The 22291-nt window shown below is 45.8% G+C and overlaps 1 protein-coding gene across 1 annotated transcript in view; it reads left to right on the top strand.

The window, feature by feature from the left end:
* LOC138683377 (protein patched homolog 1-like) overlaps nucleotides 1-22291 on the top strand; it is a 98092-nt gene that overhangs the window by 9085 nt on the left and 66716 nt on the right. The gene's annotated exons all lie outside the window — the stretch shown is intronic.

Here is a 22291-nt window from a genome sequence, read left to right as displayed (position 1 = left end):
TCAAGAGGGACTGCTCTTAAAAAAAAAAAAAAGCCCCAAAACTACACACACATGCAAAACAAAAGTTCCCCTCTTTCACTATAGATTTTGTTTTGCATCATGCAGACTACAAATGTGTTGCTGTCTTTGCATGATGCCCTTATGATGGGGGGGGGGTATCTTTGGGGAGAAAGGTAAGAATTTGGTAATTGTGCTTTAAGGAACAAAAACAAACAAAAAATTGAATTCTGCTTCTCCTTTCTGCATTCCAACCCACAACTTATTTTTTTGTCTCTGTTATTTATTGCACTTAGGGTCTAAGAATTAAATAGCCTTGAAGGTAACAGCATTATATGTAATAAAAATCTCAAAAGTGCAACAATCTTCAAGTTGCATGACTGGTTTTAGAATAAGTGCTAAAAGTTCTTCTGTGGTTTTGTGTGTGGGTTGCTACACTTATTCCCCAGGTTCCTCCTAAACCACTAAATTTTTTATAAATTTAAAATTACTAATAAAGATTTCTTGTTTTAAAGTAATACAGCTTTGAAGTGTACACATCTTTTTAAACAGCTGATGGGGAAATCTGTAAATTTCTTTGTTGCCATAAACTGTTCATTCATATATTTCACATTTGCAACTTTTTTCTTTTGTATTGTTTTGTAGTCAGCTATAAGGAGTGGTGGTGTTGACAGAATATAGTTCCCACCACACTGACCTTGTGATGAAACTTATTCACAGCCACAGGGAGTCCTTCTGAATCAACCCCTAATCCAGCTAATCCTGATCGCAACAAAATCATGAAAGTGGTTCCTGGTGATGTGTGTTTCCCTGCACAGATGCGGAGAGAAGGAAGCGTTAGAAATAAATCAATCCAGAGTGATGTTCTTCACAGGCTGGGGGAGCCTGTGTGTGAAGCTGGGGGCTTCCATTGTGTTCTGCCCCATGCGGCTTCAAGTGGAAAGACAATGAAAGGAGGGCTCGCTGTATAATGGTGAAAATAGTGCTCAGTGCTGAGAGGTGATGTCAACTCCACAGAAAATGAGAGAAGGGAGCTGGGGTTAATGTTATGCAACAAGCTGAATGCACTGATGGAGACCATATATTGCAAGCACTGACACTGTCTTTATGTGGATTTTAGGAAGTCTTAACTAATTGTACAGAAATCGGTTTAATAAAATCTCTGGTATTTTATGTATACTTGCTACAGCAGGGGCATTTTTCCTCCTATTTCTAGAGATTCTAATAATTTTGGGTTTAAAGGGAGAATAGATCATTTTTGCAATGTGGTAGGATTGGTAGTGAAGTAAGATTATCTGAATGATCAGGCTAGCCAAAAGTAGAAAGTAAAGATTGTTTTGTGGGGTTTGTTCATTCATTCATTTGTTTAACTTTCTTTTCCAGTTCTTTGTGTTTTAGAACTTAGACATATGGTCACACTCTCAGTATATCTGACAGGAATCTCTAATTACATTCATACACAAAGTCAAATGTGCTCTTTACTGCTTGGTGTGAATAGCAATCAAACTAAGAGAAATGGGCCTCTTGACAGATGCAGCACTGTCTTGGGAGCTGGTGGCCAGTAAGAAATATTGAGATGGGGGAGTGTGACAGGCAGCAGGTTCAGTGCTGGGGGGAGCAGTGATCTGACCTGACTGCGTCCAACAGTGAGAGCAGTTTTGCTTCAGTGCAAAGCCATTCAGAAGGAAGCTGCTTAGGCAACAATGGATGGTACAGCAAGCAGCTAGTAGGGAATACTTGGAAGAAACTGCACCCTGTTTCATAACATGTTCATTCCTTTTATTTTTCTATATGTTAGTTTTGCTGTCTCCTAAAAGCATCATTTTGGAAATGGTATCCCCCAAAAGGTTCTGGATAAAGAATTTTTCTTGACTGTTTTCTGTTCTGTTAAAAATTTGTATTCAGATTTTGTGCTACTCCCATATACAGATTAAATTTGTGCCATCCCAGGAGTACAGATGAAAAGGCTTAAAAATGCTGCTTTCAATCACACAGGAAAACAATTACATATTTGAGGAAAGGGCACTGAGAGGTTAAATGAAAAGTTGGATCTCAGGGAAAACTGACATCTATGGAACAACACAACAGATTGTTTTTAATGTATTACCTAGCAGAAGCTCTTAGTCAAGTTAAAGTAAGCTAAAACAATTATATTCAGATGTTTTAAAATCATTGGGTTTAGACCTTGAAACCCATTACATACTCTGCTCAGCAGAACTCCTGGAAACTTTAGAGCACAGAAGCTGGTGAAGGGTCTAGAGAACAAATCTTATGAGAAGAGGCTGAGGGAACTGGGGTTGTTTAGCCTGGAGAAAAGGAGGCTGAGGGGAGACCTTATTGCTCTCTACAACTATCTGAAAGGAGGTTGTAGTGAGGTGGGTGTCGGTCTCTTCTCAGAAGTAACAAGTGATAGGACAAGAAGAAATGGCCTCAAGTAGTGCCAGGGGAGGTTTAGATTAGATATTAGGAAAAATGTCTTTACTGAAAGGGTTGTCAGGCATTGGAACAGGCTGCCCAGGGAAGTGATTGAATCACCATCCCTGGAGGTATTTAAAAGACATGTAGATGTGGTGCTTAGGGACATGGTTTAGTGGTGGACTTGGCAGTGTTATTTTGCAGTTATTATTTTCATTATTAGTTTTTTCCTTTCTGTTCTATTAAACTGTTCTTATTTCAACCCAAGAGTTTTACCTTTTTTTTCCCGATTCTTTCCCCCGTCCCACTGGGTGGGGGGGAAGTGAGCGAGCAGCTGCATGGTGCTTAGTTGCTGGCTGGGGTTAAACCACAACAGCAGCTCAGAAAGCCAATCATATCCTGGTCTGCATCAAAAGAAGCCTGGCCAGTGGGTTGAGTGAGGTGATTCTCCCCCTCTACTCTGCTCTGGTGAGACCCCCACCTGGAGTACTGCATCCAGCTCTGGGGCCCCCAGTACAAGAAAGACATGGACCTGTTAGAGCGGGTCTAGAGGAGGGCCATGAAGATGATCAGAGGGCTGGAACACCTCTCCTATGAGGAAAGGCTGAGAGAGTTGGGGTTGTTCAGCCTGGAGAAGAGAAGGCTCCAGGGAGACCTTATTGTGTCCTTTCAATATATAAAGGGGGCTTATAATAAAGATGGAAAGAGACTTTTTACCAGAGCCTGTAGCGATAGGACAAGGGGCAGTGGTTTTAAACTGACAGTAGGTTTGGATTGGACATAAGGAAGAAATGCTTTATGATGAGGGTGGTGAGACACTGGAACAGGTTGCCCAGAGAAGATGAAGATGTGGATGCCCCATCATTGGAAGTGATGATGGTCAAGGTCAGGTTGGAATGGGCTTTGAGCAACCTGATCTAGTGAAAGATGTCCCTGCCCATGGCAGGGGGGTTAGAACTAGATGATCTTTAAAGGTCCCTTACAACCAAAACCATTCTATGATTCTATGATTGGTGTGCAAATGTATACTAGAGGCGAACAGTTTTGGTTTTCTGAGTGCTTCTCACTTAAGATGCACAAAAGCATTTTATTGTGTGGTGACTGGGTGTCATGATTTAACCCTTGTAGGCAGCTGTGTTGGTTTTGGCTGGGATAGAGTTAATTTTCTTCATAGTAGATAGTATGGGGCTATGTTTTGGATTTGTGATGAAAACAGTGTTTATAATACAAAGATGTTTTTGTTATTGCTGAGCAGTGCTTACACAGAGTCAAGGCCTTTTCTGCTTCTCACACCACCCCACCAGCAAGCAGGCTGGGGGTGGCCAAGAAGATGGGAGGGGACACAGCCAGGACAGCTGACCCCAACTGACCAAAGGGATATTCCATACCACATGACGTCATGCTCAGCATATAAAGCTGGGGGAAGAAGAAGGAAGGGGGGACGTTTGGAGTTACGGTGTTTTGTCTTTCCAAGTAACCCTTACACGTTATGGAACCCTGCTCTCCTGGAGGTGGCTGAACACCTGCCTGCCGATGGGAAGTGGTGAATGAATTCCTTGTTTTGCTTTGCTTGCGTGCATGGCTTTTGCGTTACTTATTAAACTGTCTTTATCTCGAGACACGAGTTTTCTCACTTTTACCCTTCTGATCCTCTCCCCCATCCCACTGTGAGGGAGGTGAGTGAGCAGCTGTGTGGTGCTTGGTTGCTGGCTGGGGTTAAACCACACCAGCAGCTAAGCACCACACAGCTGCTCACTCACTCCTCCCAAGCAGGATGGGGTGGAGAATCGGAAGGGTAAAAGTGAGAAAACTCGTGTCTCGAGATAAAGACAGTTTAATAATTTAAAAAAAAAAAAGAAAAAAACCCCCAACAACAGAGAGGGGAAAAAAACCCCAAAACCAAGTAAAACAAGTGATGCAAATGAAAACAATTGTTCACCACCAACCGACCAATGCCCAGCCAGTCCCCAAACAACAGCAGCCCTCGCCAACCTCCACCCCCCCAGTTTTATTGCTGATCATGATGGCACATGGTATGGAATATCCCTTTGGTCAGTTGGGGTCAGCTGTCCGAGCTGTGTCCCCTCCCAACTTCTTGTGCACCCCCAGCCTACTCGCTGTGGGGTGGTGCGAGAAGCAGAAAAGGTATTAATGCTGTATAAGCATTGTTCAGCAATAACTAAAACATCCCTGTTTTATCAACACTGTTTTGGTCAAAAATCCAAAATATAGCCCTATACAATCTACTATGAAGAAATTTAACTCTATCCTGACTGAAACCAGTACATTCTCCACCCCTTATTACATGTTATTTACATTATGCTCAGGTCCTGCACTATCCAATACATCCTCATTAATCAACTCCCCCCTTCCTATCCTTTGATATATACACAGATATAGTTCCCTTAGTCTTTGGACCACTCCTGTAAAATGTCCGTAAAATTTTCATAAATGTTTGTTGAGTTTGTTTAGTCTACGACTTTGGGCTCCATCTGTTATGGTGGTCACTCAGGACAGGAGAGGTGGTGTGTTGCGTGGAGTTATTGGGCACCAAAGCCAACTCAGATCGGGTCACTGCTGCACTTGCACTGCTTCTTGTGAGGCTTGTCCTAACCAAAACCAGTATACTGGGACACTGGGACTGTGACTCAAGTGCTTGGTTACAGGATATAGAGCTTTCACCTTAAGTTCATGGGTTCAGGTCTACCTCAAGTTAAGGATGACTAAAACTTCTTACTGCCTGACAGCTGTTCATTGCTCTTGGGGAAGAAGATGTCATTGTCCTCAGATAGATCTTAGCAACATGGTGTCTATATTGACATCATTACCACTCTTTGCAGGTTCCTGAGAAGGATGAAGTACTTTAACCAGCTTCCATTTAAGTCAGTGAGGAAGTTCAGGAGGAGCCGCAATGTGCTTAATGGTATAGGAGACCAACTTGCTCAAGTCGCATCTCCTGTGTTCTGGCAAAGAACTAAGAGAGGAGCCTGTGGTTATCCAGGGAGGGGGATGACACACACATGAACAACACATGGACACACAAGACTTCCCTCTTCTCTGGAAAAGCCACTCAGGGGCTTTTAACAGGAACTAACATTCAGCAAAAAAGATATCTTGTCCAACCTCCCTCCTCAAGCAGGGTCACCTACAGCCAGTTGCTCAGGACTATGTCTAGACAGCTTTTGACTATCTCCAAGGATGGAGATTCCACAACCACTCTGGGCAACCTGTTCCAGTGGTCAGTCACCCTCGTGACTCAAACATTGTCATAGTCTTCTCCCAGGCTGGTGATTTAGATGTAAAGAAAGGGGAGAGAGAGAAAAGGGGAGAGAGAGAGAAACACTTAGTGGACAGAAGATGGAGAGAAGAGAGGGAAGAGATGGCATGGGTAATCATACAGTGAACAATTGCAAGGCCAAGCATTAAGAAGAAAAATCCACATAACAACATGAGTCCAATGCTAACAAACAATTTTCCCCACCCCGTGAGTCCCAAGGACGTTAGGAGGAAGGTCAGCAACGATCCTCCATTAAGTCAGTCTCTTGGTTGCATCGCTTGGAAAAGTTCTCCAGTCTTGTCTATAACTTCTCTCATCTTTCAAGCTTCTTCTGAGGAGGTAGTTGCATTGTGTATGGTGAGACAGCATTCTCCGTCGGTAAGATTTAACATCCCATATACCCCATGTTCTTTTTAACAACAAAATCACAAGATTCAAGGTTTCCTCCTCAGGGAAGAAGATAAATCTTTAAATCATCAGAGGGAGGGGTTTTTTTTTGAGCCATAAAAGATCCCCTGGAAGCATTCCAGGAGCAATTTGGTCACAAGATTGGTGATATTTAGATTAATGAGGCCAAATTGAATTCCTTTGTACAAACACCTGGATTGGTGTCATTCCAGAGGTACATAAAACTTTGAATCAAATTCCAAGCTAAATCTGGAGAATCTTTTCCCTGTCCTCCAGTGGAAAGGATCAGGATGAGGGAAAAGGCTCCCCAAAGCATCTTTCCCTATAATAACAGACAGAAATTACAAGTAACAATAAACTGATAACACAAATAACAATTAATGTAGTTAGGACTAACACAGGTCCCTTGCCATCTTTCTCCACTTCTCTTTGTTTCTACAAAGTGCAAATATAAAACATACATAGATTAAAACAAGGGTATTATCCATCGCGTGTGGATTTGGTGGTCTTTTCCATGTGCATCAGTTGCTATCCACGCTGTCGTGGTTTAACCCCAGCCAGCAACTAAGCACCACGCAGCCGCTCACTCACTCCCCCCCATCCAGTGAGATGGGGGAGAAAATCGGGAAAAAGAAGTAAAACTCGTGGGTTGAGATAAGAACAGAAAAGGAGAAACTAATAATGATAATGATAACACTAGTAAAATGACAACAGTAGTAATAAAAGGATTGGAATGTACAAATGATGCGCAGTGCAATTGCTCACCACCCACCGATCGACACCCAGTTAGTCCCCGAGCGGCAATCCCCCACCCCCACTCCCCCCAGTTCCTATACTAGATGGGACATCACATGGTATGGAATACCCTGTTGGCCACTTTGGGTCAGGTGCCCTGGCTGTGTCCTGTGCCGACTTCTTGTGCCCCTCCAGCTTTCTCACTGGCTGGGCATGAGAAGCTGAAAAATCCTTGACTATAGTCTAAACACCACTGAGCAACAACTGAAAACATCAGTGTGTTATCAACATTCTTCGCATACTGAACTCAAAACATAGCACTGTACCAGCTACTAGGAAGACAGTTAACTCTATCCCAGCTGAAACCAGGACACCCACTGTATTCCTTCACCCTTTACCCATTCCTGCACCACCCCAGCAGTAAAGTGGCTACCATTGTCTCATCGGATCGACTGGGGTTTAGGCAGATAACTGAACCATAGCTTTAAATCCTTTCACCGTATTGTCCCCAGTCGCTCTTGCAACAGCTGCCGCTTGGGTAAGTCTCGACACCACTTCCACCCCGACAAGAACATATTGCTTCCTGTCCAACTTCTTGAAGGGTCCTATATAATCAATTTTCCAAGTCTCCCAGAGTCCCTTCCCATCTCGTAGGTGGAGAGGGGGTTCTTGTAAGGGATGTTTTTCTAGCCGTGTACGGACCTGACTATAAGCAGAAATGATCATATTAGGCAGAAATGATCATATTACACAGTTCCCGGGTAGCAGGCCAACCTCTGCCACCAGCTTCTTTGAAAAGATCTTTAACCCCTGAATGACCATGCTTCACATGTAACCACTCTAACAGGTGTCCCCAATTTTCTTCTTCAGCTCCTGCCACCATCGTAGCTAAGTGAGTTAGTGAGTCAACCCAATTATTCCAGATGTGTGCTGGGTGATTCCCCCCTTGGTGTGTGGCTACCCATCCCACCAAGAAAGTTCCCTGTTTGGCGATACTCAAAATCTCCTATTTTTCTCTTTGCCATATGGGTACCTGGTTAACCTCCCACTGATTCTGTTCTCAGAAGGGGAGCCACTCAGTGCATCCTTTAAACATCGCATATGAATCCGTATAAATGAGTACTGGTTCTCCGTTTTCAGCTTCTCTTTTTACCACACTCCAAACCGCTATCAATTCCCCTACCTGGGCACTTCCCTCACCTATTGTTACGATTTGGTCCCCTGAGTTAACATGCAGGGCTACCGCTCGGTACTTCCAGATCTTTCCCTCTCTTTTAGAAGATGCGTCAGTGAACCAAACCTTTTTTTTTTTAGATGAGACTTGAATGGAGGGGCAGGTTTTATATATGAGGGAGGAAGTTCTTGAATTAATTGGGTGTCAGGCAGTTCTAGTATTTGGAGTGTTTTAGGCGCTCCCTCTTCTATTTGGCATGTGTGACAATAATGATCTAGCTATGCTTGCCATTTCCTTATGGTTTCTCGTTGTGCGACTCCTACGGGGGTGGGGTTCCTGCCAATATTGGTTTTAAAACCTTAAAGGGCCCTCTCGGGATAATTGGTTGTTGCCGTATGATCTTTTCCGCCTCTTGCAAAGCTAGGTTGACCACGAAGAGGCCCTTTTCCCAAAGTGAGTATTGTTTCTCTGCATCTTTAAAGCTACGTGAATAGAATCTGATAGGCTGAGTCGGGCCTTTGGGTCCATGCTGCCACATATGTATTGATAGCCCATGGATTGCAAAACCCTATTCAATGCAGAGTGGGTCTGTTGGATGAATTGGCCTCAAGGCCTGGTACACCCCAGCTTCAAAAATTAGCAGTTTTAAGGCTTCTTCATGGACTGGGGTCCAATCCCAAGAGACCCTTTTGCCTGTTAGATCGTACAGGGGTCGGGCTATGATAGAGAAGTCAGGGATGTGTTTCTTCCAAAACACCAGCAGGCCTAAGGCATGTTGGAGTTCTTTATTTGCAGGCATTTTCACTAGTTCAAGGGTGGTCAAGGTTTCGGGGGGAATGCACACTGTCCCACCCCTCCACCAGATACCCAAGAACTTCACTTCAGAAGATGGGAGTTGTATCTTTTTGTTTGGAATTCGGAGTCCTAATTTTTCTAGGTGAGCAATTATCTCTGTGTCTGTCCCACTACCTTGGTATCAGGGCTGCCAATTAGTACATCATCAATACACTGGTGTATCTTAACCCCTTCTGCAGGAGTGATTTTGGTGAGCTCTTGAGCCAATGCGTAATGAGCAATTGTCAGTGAGTGCTGATATCCCTGGGGGAGATGTGTAAAAGTGAATTGCATCCCTTCCCAAGTAAAAGCAAAGCGGTCCCTATCCGCTTCCTGCAAAGGGACCATAAAGAACATATCTTTTACATCAATGGTGGCTAGGATCTGATGGGCTTGTTCTTGTATTGTTGTGATCAGCTCGGCCATGTTAGGCACCGCAGCTGTTAAGGGACCTGTATTAGCATTCAAGCACCGATAGTCGATTGTTAACTGCCATTTTCCGTTTGGTTTGCAGACTGGTCACACCGGAGAACTGTAAGGTGAGTGGGTTGGGACAATTACTCCCTGTTCCCATAGCTCAGTTATTACAGGGGTAATTCCCTCTCTCGCCCCTAATGGCAAGGCATTAGGTTTCACACTGACTATTTTTGAAGGTGAAAGTGCAGGCGCCAACTGCAAAAGCCTCATCGAAGCCACAGGGAGTCCAAACTTCCATTCCCTCCCCTTGGAGTCTATCCACGCTCTCCCTTTCAATAAGTTGAGCCCCAAAATGTTTGTTGGTAGCGGTCCCAATATCATTATAGTTTCTGTCGCAGTCTCATCTCCTGGCAACCAGCACTTGACCCGGGCAGTTGCCTGGGGCTGAGAGTTTCCAAAAACATCTGTTATCCAAATTTGTTTCTTGTCAGCAACTATGCCATTATGGTTGGCAACATCCTTTTGGAATGCTGACACCTGAGCACCCATATCTACCAGAAATGTGACTGGGGTCTTAAAGGGGTCTAGGGGAAAGGTAATTAACAGGTCCCCTTTATTGCTTTCTGTGAGCCTTCTCAAATGGACCCACTGGCTGTCTCCCAGCTCACTTGTTGGGGATGGCGGAGGGGGGTTTCCCGATGGGGGGACGTCTTAATCAATTCAGCCTCCCAAGGAGCAGACAGGGCCATGTCCCTGGGTTCCTGGGATGGGGGAGAAAGGTCCCCTTTGATTTTGTCTCAGCCTTTCACCAGACCTTCCAGGTTGGGAGTGGGCAGCCCGTCCATCACCTCCCTGGGGATTCCCTTTGAGATACCCTCCATCCACAGTGCATATCTTTTATTGTCAACAGGCCATGTTGGCTTCGTTGGAGGGGGGTGGTCAAGAATTGTACGAGGGCTTAGGTTTTATTTCCCCATTCCCTTCCACCCTCCTAAGGTCTGCTTTGGATTTTGTTTCTCCCTGACTGGTGAATCCCATCCGTCTCCCATAACTGATCAATTCCTGTGCTACTTCTCCCCATGTCATCTCTGGGGGGGCCTCCCCTTCTTCAGGGTCGGGGTGCTCTTAAGCGATCTTGTAATTGCACCGCATACAATTTCAAGGCATCAGGCAGTCACCTTATAAGAGGATGCAACCTTTCAGGGTTTGTCACGTATTGCATGGGGAAGGACTGTTGCAGAACCAGGAATCAATCATGCATCAGCTGGAGACACGCAGCCTTTTGTACGCTCTCCAAAAGGTGATCTGCCGTAGGTGTTTTAATCGAGAAGGGGTTTCCCCTCTCCATAGGGTCCAATCCACCTGCCCAATACGCTACTCTTTGGGTCAGGGACCACGGCTCTCTATTGTCATTTGTAGTTAGGAAAAGTCCCAGACCCCAATATCCTCTTGCCTCGTCCTCACTTAGGAGGATACGGTCACCCCCAGCAAGGGATACTCTCCACACATACTCAGTTTCTGTTTCTCAGTGTCCCCGGGAATATTTTTCCTGAATTTTATCCAAATTGGTTGGGGAATAGGGGACGATGTGGGTGGTAACTTGTAGGGCTCCTCCTTGACCACCATCCACAGTCTCAGTCTTAATCAAAGGCCGCATTGTGGCTTCCCCCGTCCCAAGAGGAAATATTTCCCTTATCTGTCCTAGGTTTTTCAAGAGTATGGTTTTGATTCTTTTTTCCCCATCAGAGTCTGCACCAACATTTTCTACAGTGATCTGGGAGCAACTTTCATCTAATTGCTCCCTTAATACTCTTTCCTGCTCCAAAGCCTCCATCAGAGTGGTATGTAGTTTCTGGTTAGTCACTTGCTCGGTGGTGAGTTGATCAGAGACACTTCTTGTCTCATTTTCCAATTGCTCCTGCAAAGCTTTCACTAAATCTTGAAGGGATTTTATCATCTTCCCTTCTGCTTGCTGGTCCACATGTTTGCCCCATTGTGCTGCCACCAGAGTGGCTCCTAAACCCACACAAACCAATGTTATACCAAGGGGAAAGAGCTGGGCACTGTAGACCTCTAATCTCTCCAGGAGAGAAATAGAGTCTATGGTCGGATCTCCCGGGGGGGCATAATGGGCACACAATTATAGGTATCAGATCCCTTTATTAGTTCTCCGCGGACTATCTGCCTTGTGTATGACTCCTCTCAGAGAGGGGCCACAGCAGAGACCTGATTCCAATGATTGCTTTAGCAACACTGAGGGAATCCTGCTGACTACACCAACAATGTCACGACCCGGACTGGACAGACCAGGGAGTCCTGTTGAATTCAGAATTCCCTCGGGTTAAATTAAGGTGAAACAACACCAAACGATCAGTTAAACATTTTATTCATGGCAGAAGTAGTCAGAACTTGGGAGATGTAACAGTAGGTGGAGTGGTCTCTCACAACAGGAATTAGCATGAAACTACCTCAGTAAACTGTGTAACCCAGGGTAACCATATACATCAATTCAGGGAACAAGGGGATCTCTCCTGTTGAGTGATGAGGTTCAGAGTGGGCCCCCTTGCTTTCTGGACTCCTTCTCAGAGAGGAGCCTAGGGGTGGCTAGATCCACTCCTAGTCCCAGACTTGGTCAATGGTTTTATGTCTTAAAGGGATGAGGTGTAGGGATTATGGAAAAGGAAAGAGAACAAGACAGAGAAAAAGGAAAACAGAAAGATTTCACCGGTCCTGGGTCCAGTGTTGGTCTAAAGGTCCAGTTCCGAATGGCTTGCGCACCTGGGGCTTCAGCTTGTGTCCTTTTATTATCCTTGCCCCCTCCTTCAGGCAGGCACTCGAACTCATTAGGCTAATTAGGTGTCATGTGCGGTTTCTGCTTTCAGAACCTTTGGGAAATGGGTCGGTGCGCTTGGGGGTCGTTTGGGGAGTAACTCCTCCTTCCCTGTAGACATGACCATTGTTTGATCTTTGGCCATGCATGATGAGCTGCCCTGCTCAACATATCAGAACAGCATATCAGAACACCAAGAAGCCCTCCCCCTCCTGTTGCTGATGTCCTGTGCTGATTGGCTTCTTTTCACCTGTGGTTCCTTGTTATGCAGATTTCGTCGGTATGCAGAAGTTGCAGCCACCACAATGTTTGAGACATTAATTCTTTCAGTCCCTCACACCCTCACAGTGGAAAAGTGTGTCCTTATGTCCAGATGGAAACTCCTGTGTATGGAACCCCCTGTGTTTCCATTTGTGCCCATTGCCTCTTCTCCTGTCACTAGGTACCACTGAAAAGAGCCTGGCTCCGTCTTCTTTGCACCCTCTCTTCAGGTATTCATATACATTGATGAGATCCCCCCCGAGCCTTCTCTTCTCCAGGCTAAACAGTCCCAGCTCTCTCAGCCTTTCCTCATATATGAAGTGCTCTAGTCCCTTAATCATCTTTGCAGCCCTGCGCTGGATTCTCTCCCAGTAGCTCCATATCTCTCTTGTACTGGGGGGCCCAGAACTGTACACGGCATTCCAGGTGTGGCCTCACCAGTGCTGAGTAGAGGGGAAGGATCACCTCCCTCAACCTGCTGGCAATACTTTGCCTAATGTAGCCCAGGATACCATTAGCCTTCTTTGCTGCAAGGACACATTGCTGGCTCATGTTCAACTTGGTGTCCACCAGGACCCCCAGGTCCTTTTCTGCCAAGCTCCTTTCCAGCTGGGTGGCCCCCAGCATATATTGGTGCATGGGGTTGTTCATCTCCAGGTGCAGGACTTGGCACTTCCCCTTTGTCGAACTGCATGAGGCTCCTGCCTGCCCATTTCTCCAGCCTGTTGAGGTCCCTCTGGATGGCAACACAGGTCTCTGGCCTATCAGCCACTCCTTCCAGTTTTGTGTCATCAGCAAACTTGCTGAGGGTACACTCTGCCCCATCATCCAGATCATTAATGAAGATGTTGAACAGGACTGGACCCAGTATTGTGGGAGACTGAAAGAGTTAATGTCTCAAACATTGTGGTGGGGCAAGTTCTGCTTAAGGACAAACTCTGCATGACAACGAACTCTGCCTAGCAAGGAACCACAGGTGAAAAGAAGCCCATCAGCACCCATCAACAACAGGAGGGAGAGGGCATGCCAGAGGGTGCACAGCTCCCTGTTCTGTTGTGCTCTTCTGATATGCTGAGCAGGGAAATTCACCATGCCATTTTGATATGATGTTACATGCTGAGCAGGACAGCTCACCATGCATGGCTAAAGATCACGTCTGCAGGGAAGAGGAAGTTACTCCACAAACGACCCCCAAGCCCAAAGGCTCACAAACTGATCATGACACCTAATTAGCCTAATGAATTCGAGTGCCCGCCAGAAGGAGGGGCAAGGATAATAAAAGGACACAAACTGAAGCCCCAGGTGCACAAGCCCACCGGAACTGGACCCCTCTGCTGACTGAACCACCACTGGACCCAGGACTGGTGATATCTTTCTCTCTTCCTTTTTCTCCTCCCATCTTGTTCTCTCTTTCTTTTTCCTTTTCCACAATCCCTACACCTCATCCCTTGAGACATAAACTGTTAACCAAGTCTGGGACTAAAGAGTGGATCCAGCTGCTGATTCAAAGAAATTAACGCAATAGTTTGATTAACTATTAAGTAGGTTGTGATGGGTTGACCCTGGCTGGATGCCAGGTGCCCACCAAAGCCGTTCTATCACTCCCCCATCCTCAGCTGGACGGGGAGAGAAAAATATAACAAAAAACTTGCGGGTCGAGATAAGGACAGGAGAGATCATTCACTAATTACCGTCATGGGCAAAACAGACTCAGCTTAGGGAAAATTAGCTCAATTTATTACAAATCAACCAGAGTAAGGTAATGAGAAATAAAACAAAATCTCAGAACACCTTCCCTCCACCCCTCCCTTCTTCCCGGGCACAACTTCACTCCCGGATTTCTCCACCAAGCCCCCCCAGCGGCACAAGGGGGACAGGGATGGGGTTTACGGTCATCACAAGTTATTTTCTGCCACTTCACCTCCTCAGGGTGAGGGCTCATCACACTCTTCCCCTGCTCCAGCGTGGGGTCCCACCCATGGGAGACAGTCCTCCACGAACTTTCTCCAACGTGGGCCATTCCCACGGGCTGCAGTTCTTCACGAACTGCTCCAGCATGGGTCCTTTCCACGGTGTGCAGTCCTTCAGGAGCACACTGCTCCAGTGTGGGTCCCCCACGGGGTCACAAGTCCTGCCAGAAAACCTGCTCCGCGGGCTCCTCTCTCCACAGATCCGCAAGTCCTGCCAGGAGCCTGCTCCAGTGCAGGGTTCCCACGGGGTCACAGCCTCCTTCGGGAACCCACCTGCTCCGGCGTGGGGTCCTCCACGGGCTGCAGGTGGATATCTGCCCCACCGTGGACCTCCCTGGACTGCAGGGGGACAGCCTGCCTCACCAGGGTCTTCACCACGGGCTGCAGGGGAATCTTCGCTCTGGCGCCTGGAGCATCTCCTCCCCCTCCTTCTGCACTGGCCTTGGTGTCTGCAGGGCTGTTTCTCTTACATGTTCTCACTCCTCTCTCTGGCGGCTGTTTTCTCACTGTCCCAACTTTTTTTCCTTGTTAAAAATGTTATCACAGAGGCGTTACCGCTATCACTGATTGGCTCGGCCTTGGCCGGCGGCGGGTCCGTCTTAGAGCCGGCTGGTATGGGCTCGCTCTCTCTCGAACACAGGGGAAGCTTCCAGCAGCTTCTTACAGGAGCCACCCCTGTAACCCCCCCCCGCCACCAAAACCTTGCCACATAAAACCAATACATAGGTATTCTTTATTGGCAGTTCTGGATGCATGGGGGATCACTCCACCTATCGGGCACACCGTCGGGTGACATGCGGAAAACAGACTCCACAATCGGTGAGATTGTAAAGTAGGTATGTTCATTCAGCGCTGGGCAGCACGGGGGGTAGTCCCACCAAAGTCGTGCGCACCTGACTTGGCAGTTCACTTTAAATTTATACAGTCAAGTGTTACATATACATAGAGTTTCGCAATACGCCTATACATAGGCATTACCTATCCCCGCTTCATATTAAAATTAGCTCTAGGAAGTCATTTCCATAGTCTCCTCTCAACTGCGCTTGCGCAGTGCCTCCTTATGGTGGTGGTCTGGTGGTCGTGAAGATGAAGGCTGTAGTCTCTCCTTGGCATTTGTCCAAATCACGAGGTCGGTCTTGGCTGGTTGTTGGAGTCGACTGCTGCTTCTTATCAGGGACTATCTCCTGTCCCAGCCAGCCTCAACAATGCAAGCGTTAAACATCACTTCTCATCCCCTTGGGCCATGTCTACCTCTATTGAAACTCCTTTAACTTCATTATAAGCTAGATAATTATTAGACAATCCCTATCTACATCCATATATCTACTATATCTACTAAGGTTCCTTTGGTTCCCGGTCTCACGGGTCTAATTGTGCAGGTTAAGTACATGTTCTACATACATATTCACTAGATTTCTGAGAAATGTTATACATATTCATTAGTTTTCCGGGAAACTATTAGCATATGCAAATGTCCTTTACGCAGGCGCATTGAAGGTCTCTGGTGGTCTTCAGGAGTCCTCTGGTGGTCTTCCATAGTCTTCCTCATTTGTCCGCTATTTGACCCTCCTCAGGTGATTCTGCGCAGTATGGTCTTTTACATGTTTTGATACATCAGTGCTTGTTAGTGCTCTTATTATCTAAGTTTTCATTAGTGGTGTAGAACCATATGGTTAGTTTAAGCTAAATTATCTACAAGGACAAGAACAAAGGCAGGAGTTCTTATCTTTTCTGGCCCTATCTATTCAAGCAAGGCCTCTACTTGTGCCTTCTCGACAAGATCGTAAATTCATCAAACATTTAATTAAGTTTTGTGATTGTTCATGGCTCCTTCTTGTTCATCACTCCCAAGTACCAGTCTCTGACAGGCTTAATCCTTGACAAACACCAGTCTTTGGTATGTAAAGTTACAGAGAGACAATCATTAAGCAATTAGCAGTTTGTTCTCTATATCACTGCCCCTAGGCTCCTCTCTGAGGAGGAGTCTAGAAAGCCAGGGGGTCTGCTCTGAACCTCCTGACTCAACAGGAGGGATCCCCTTATTCCCTGAATTGATGTATATGTGGTTACCATGGGTTACATGGGTCACTGAGGTTTTTCCATGCCAATTCCTGTTGTGAGAAATCACACCACCTGCTGTTATGCCTTCCAAGTTCAGTTTGCTTCTGCCATGAATAAAATGTTTAACTGATTGTTTGGTGTCGTTTCACCTTAATTTAGCCTGAGGGAATTCGGAACTCAACTCGACTCCCTGGTCTGTCCAGTCCGGATCGTGACAAGTATATTGACCCCTGGGGTACATCTCTAGTTACTGGCCTCCAACTAGACTTTGTGGCACTGATCACCACCCTCTGGGCCCCGCCATTTGGCCGTTTTCCAACCCACCTTGCTGTCTGCTCATCCAGCCCATACTTCATCAGCTTCTCTATGACAATCTTATGGGAGACAGTGTCGAAGGCCTTTCTCAAGTCAAGGTAGATAATATCTCCCCTTGTCTACCAGGCCAGTCATTTCATTGTAGAAGGTTATCAGGGTGGTCAAGCATGACTTCCACTTTGTGAATCCATGCTGACTACTCCTGATAACTTTCTTGTATGTCTAGTTTGCTTAAGTATTCTCTGACCTGATTCTCTTCCACCACTGGTAAGTATTCCTTGCCCCACACTTTTCCCCTGGTATCTGGGATTCTTGAAGGCTTGTCTTGCTAGTAAACACTGAAGCAAAGGAGGCATTTGTTACCTCAGCCTTTTTCATGTCCTGTGTCACCTGGTCCCCTGTCTCATTCAGCAGCAGGCCCACAATTTCTCTACTCTTCTTTTTGTTATCTATGTACTTATAGCAGCCCTTCTTGTTGTCTTTGACATCCCTCAGCAGATTCAATTCCAGGTAGTCTTTGAATTTCCTAACTTCATCTCTGGATGCTTGGACAGTGTTCTGTGTTCCTCCCAAGTTACCTGTCCCTGCTTCCACCCTTTGTATGCTTTCTGTTTGATTGTTGCCAGGAGGTCCTTGTCTATCCATGCAGGCCTCCTGGCGTTTTTGCCTGATTTCCTCTTTGTTGGGATGGACTGCTCTTGAGCTTGGAGGAGGTGATCCTTCATTATTAACCAGCTTTCTTAGGCCTCTCTCCCCTTCAGGGTCTTATCCCATGGGACTCTACCAAGTAGATCCCTGAACAGGCCAAAGTCTGCTCTCCTGATGTCCAAGGTTGTGATCTTGCTTTTTGCTCTTCTCCCTCCCCTCAGGATCCTAAACTCCACCATCTCATGGTTGCTGCAGCCAAGGCTGCCTTCAGCCTTCATATCCCTAATGAGCCTCTCCTTATTGGTGAGTATGAGGTCCAGCAGAGCCCCTCTCCTTGTCAGCTCCTCTGTCACTTGGATCAGGAAGTTGTTGTCGATGCAGTCCAGGAACCTCCTGGTTTGCTTATGCCCTTCTGTGTTGTCCCTCCAGCAGATATCAGGGTGGTTGAAGTCCCCCATGAGGACCAGGGTCTGTGAATGTGAGGCTGCTTCTAGCTGTGTGTATGTATCTCTAGATCATAGCCCTGCAAATGCACACAGATTTCTAAATCCTCGTGTTCCCCATGTGTCACGACCGGGGCTGGACAGACCAGAGAGGGATTGTGGTGAGTTCGGAATTCCCTCGGGCTAAATTAAGGTGAAATGAAACTGTATTGGGTTTGTGTGGCAAGGTTTTTGGTAGCAGGGGGTTACAGGGGTGGCTTCTGTGAGAAGCTGCTGGAAGTTTCCCCTGTGTCCGACAGAGCCAATACCAACCGGCTCTAAGATGGACCCGCCGTCGGCCAAGGCTGAGCCAATCAGCAATAGTGGTACTGCCTCTGTGATAACATATTTAGAGAAGGGAAAAAAAAAAACTTGCGGCAGAACAGAAACTGAAGCTGGAGAGAGGAGTGAGAACATGTAAGAGAAACAACCCTGCCGACACCAAGGTCAGTGAAGAAGGAGGGGGAGGAGGTGCTCCAGGCACCAGAGTGGAGATTCCCCTGCAGCCCATGGTGAAGACCATGGTGAGGCAGGCTGTCCCCCTGCAGCCCATGGAGGTCCATGGTGGAGCAGGTGGGTGCCCGAAGGAGGCTGTGACCCCGTGGGAAGCCCATGCTGGAGCAGGCTCCTGGCAGGACCTACAGATCTGTGGAGAGAAGAGCCCACGGAGTAGGTTTTCTGGCAGGACTTGTGACCCCATGGGGGACCCACGCTGGAGCAGTGTGCTCCTGAAGGACTGCATGCCGTGGAAGGGACCCATGCTGGAGCAGTTCATGAAGAACTGCAGCCCGTGGGAAGGACCCACACTGGAGAAGTTCGTGGAGGACTGTCTCCCATGGGAGGGGCCCCACGCTGGAGCAGGGGAAGAGTGTGAGGAGTCCTGCCCCTGAGGAGGATGAAGTGGCAGAAAATAACATGTGATGAACTGACCGTAAACCCCATTCCCCATCCCCCTGCACCACTGAGGGGGTAGGTAGAGAATCCGGGAGTGAAGCTGTGCCTGGGAAGAAGGGAGGGGTGGAGGGAAGGTGTTTTGAGATTTGGTTTTGTTTCTCATTACCCTACTCTGGTTGATTTGTAATAAATTGAGTTCATTTTCCCCAAGTGGAGTCTGTTTTGCCTGTGACGGTAATTGGTGAGTTATCTCTCCTGTCCTTATCTCGACCCATGAGCCCTTTGTTATATTTTCTCTCCCCTGTCCAGCTGAGGAGGGGGGAGTGATAGAATGGCTTTGGTGGGCACCTGGCATTCAGCATCTTTTATAGCCCGGTTCCTGCCTTTTCTCACGTCAATCACACTCCTCTTGGTCTTCTGTACACCGCCCGTAAGTACTTATGTAACTCTCAATCTTGTGTGCAGGTGCCATTGGGGGTTGGTGGTTGCGAAGGGTTCCTCCAGCGGCCTTGAGCCCCTTCCTCAAATAAACTTTATATGACCTTTGGCCGTATATGGTGAGCTGCCCTGCTCAGCGTATCAGAACACGGAACACGGAACTGTGCACCCTCCAGCATGCCCTCCCTGCCCTGTTGCTAACTGGCTTCTCAGCTGCTCTGCACTGTTTGTTGTTATGCAGAACTTGCCCCACCACAGTGTTTGAGACATTAACTCTTTCAGTCTCTCACACCATGCTGCATGAATTAGTGTATATGTACTTCAGAGAGGCACCCCTCTCTGAAGCAATCATTTGTTTTGATAATAAACAATTGGTCACTTTCAGCAGATAGGAATGCTGCCCTTTGTCTTGCATGGTTTGATCTGTTGGTTCAAGTCCTAGTTAAATTCAAAAGTGAAGTGTGAGTGGAATGGGAGAGAGTATAGTAGTGTGAGTAGATGTTTATGGTTGACTCCAAAGTCCTCATCCAATTGGGTCTTTATTGCCTTGGGTAGCATTTAAACAAAAAAAAGAGAAAGCGACATTTTGTGTTCTGAAGTACTTGCAATATAAAGAACTGCAAAAGCAAGCTTTTGTTCCAAGACATATAGATTAGAATACGTGTGCTCCCCTATCCCTACTGCTTTGTCCCTGTAAGACAAAGCAAAATTTATTAGCATATCATAGAGTACTGGCTGGTGGAGAAAGACAGCAGTGGACATGAACATCAGCCTCATGAATGAAATTGGAATTTTATAAGTCATAGAATCATAGAATATCCTGAGTTGGAAGGGACCCATGAGGATCATTGTATCCGACTCCTAACTCCACCCAGGGCAACCTAAATGTTAAACCGTATATCTAAGAGCATTGTCCAAATGCTTGTTGAACACCAGCAGGCTTGGGGCCATGACCACTTCCCTGGGGAGCTTGTTCCAGTGCTTGACCACCCACTCAGTGAAGAACTTTTTCCTAATATCCAATCTGAACTTACCCTGATGCAGCTTTAAGCTTGCATCCTATCACTGGACACTAGAGAGAAGAGATCAGCACCTCCCTCTCCACTCCCCCTCATGAGGAAGTTGTAGACAGCAATGAGCTCACCCCTCAGTCTCCTCTTCTCTAAGCTGAACAAACCTATCCTCAGCCGCTCCTCATAAGTCATGCCCTCTAGTCCTTTCACCATCTTTGTTGCCCTCCTTTGGACACATTCTAATATTTTTATATCCTTATATTGTGGAGCCCAAAACTGCACACAGTACTCGAGGTGAAGCCACACCAGTGCTGAACATAGTGGGACAATCACTTCTTTCAACACAGCAGCAGTACAACAAATCTGATATATGGGTTTGTGAAGTAACTTTCAATCTAGAATGATCATTTGATATGGAGTATGCTATTTGATTTGAATTTGCATTTAGTTGTGATTAACGTGCATATACTCAAACACTTGAGGCAAAGTCTAAGTGGTTTTAGGGTTTAATTATTGATATAAATTAACAATAGCTTTTTTGTTACCATGCATATGCAGTCTTATTTATTGTATATCCTGTCACTGTAATAAGAAGGATGTTAATAAGTTATAAGGGGAATCTAGGTATGGAATTTATACTTTGCTTTTTATTTTTTGTTACTGTGAGCTGATCATTGTTACATGATATGAAGGAGGTAGTGCCACATATGACAGGCTGAGAAAATGGTTGGAGTGTGTTGTAGAAATACTTATTTCTTCAAAGAATTCTTGAACTAAAAATTAAGTGATGCTTTGTGCCAGAATGACTATAATTGTTGAGGGATTCTGACAGCTTTATCCATGCTGGGGCCTAGCTTCTTGCCTGATGGTCCCATTAGCCCCAGGGGGGTTACAGGTAGAGTGAGGGTCCAACTGATTGTAAAAGTATGTCCTAGGCTTGTTCAGACTTGAGAATGTCGTCTCTCACACTGCCGACTGGTTACAGATCAGTCTTCCATTACGTGGTCTAAGAGAGATTTACATGTATAGTTTCTATTCCCACTGTTGCAGAACTGAACTTTGACAGTAATTCAGATCACCAGTGCCAAGGTGACTAGAACTGAAGAAAATGTAACAAATTAGACCAGGTCTGTAGCTTGGACCTAGCAGAGTAATAAAGTTAATAAATTGTAAGGGATGGAAACATATTGGTGGTGTTCTTGTCCTCCTCATCTGGATGCGGTCTTGATTCAGCTAATGGGCTGAATTAATTGAACCCTCTCCCACATGCATTTTCTAGAGAGACTATAGGGGAGGTTATGTAAAGTATATATACTCTAGCTGAATGCTTTTTTGTAAGTGGGAAGATAATTTTCCATTATGTAATTTTCTCTGGCAAGGCAAGTTGAACATGGCTCCCTCTAGAGCCTGTCTCCTTTGCAGTCTCTCTCTGCCTTTTTCTTTTTTTTAATCCATGTTTTGATATGGAGCACACCTGCTCAGCTCATGTGGGTTTAGAAACAGATGTTGTGTATGAATTATCCCCTGCATCACACCATGTTATGCAGGTACTGGACCACTAGGGCAAATTGTTTGTAGATGGTCCTTTCTGCTACACTCTGTTGCACTCAGGACTGCACCTTTTCATGTGAATTTAATATTTTTTCACTTTATATAAGGCTGAAAGAAGTACTCATGCTCAGTTACTCTTTCCCTCTTCCCCTTTTTTAACTGAAGAGAAACATCCCCCTTCTGCCTTTGCCAAATTATTTAGAAGAGTGTAAATTGAAGCCATTTATCTTGAAATGTGCTACTGGAGCAGACTATTTATACAAGTGAAAGAAATTGTAACATGAGAGTATTTGGTCTGGTCTGCAAGGAAAAGGTTGTGGTTTTTTTATATATAAGGAATATTGGTTCTAATACAGAAAAAACCATGTTGTTTAAGAGGCTCCAATTTGTACATCAGTGTTTTAGTGCAGTAGGGACAATGGCATTTTTTTAATGGGGAATATGTTTTTTGTTACACTGTTACTAAAATAAATTTGATATTAGATTAAGAGCTACACTGTAATCAATTTGAGGTAGAATGTTCCATGCACATAGTAAAGATTTTCTGACCAGAGAGTGCTCATCATATGAA

Source organism: Haliaeetus albicilla, chromosome W (genome assembly GCF_947461875.1).
Source record: "Haliaeetus albicilla chromosome W, bHalAlb1.1, whole genome shotgun sequence".
NCBI classification, from domain to species: domain Eukaryota; kingdom Metazoa; phylum Chordata; class Aves; order Accipitriformes; family Accipitridae; genus Haliaeetus; species Haliaeetus albicilla.
This window is presented reverse-complemented; position numbering and strand designations above follow the sequence as displayed.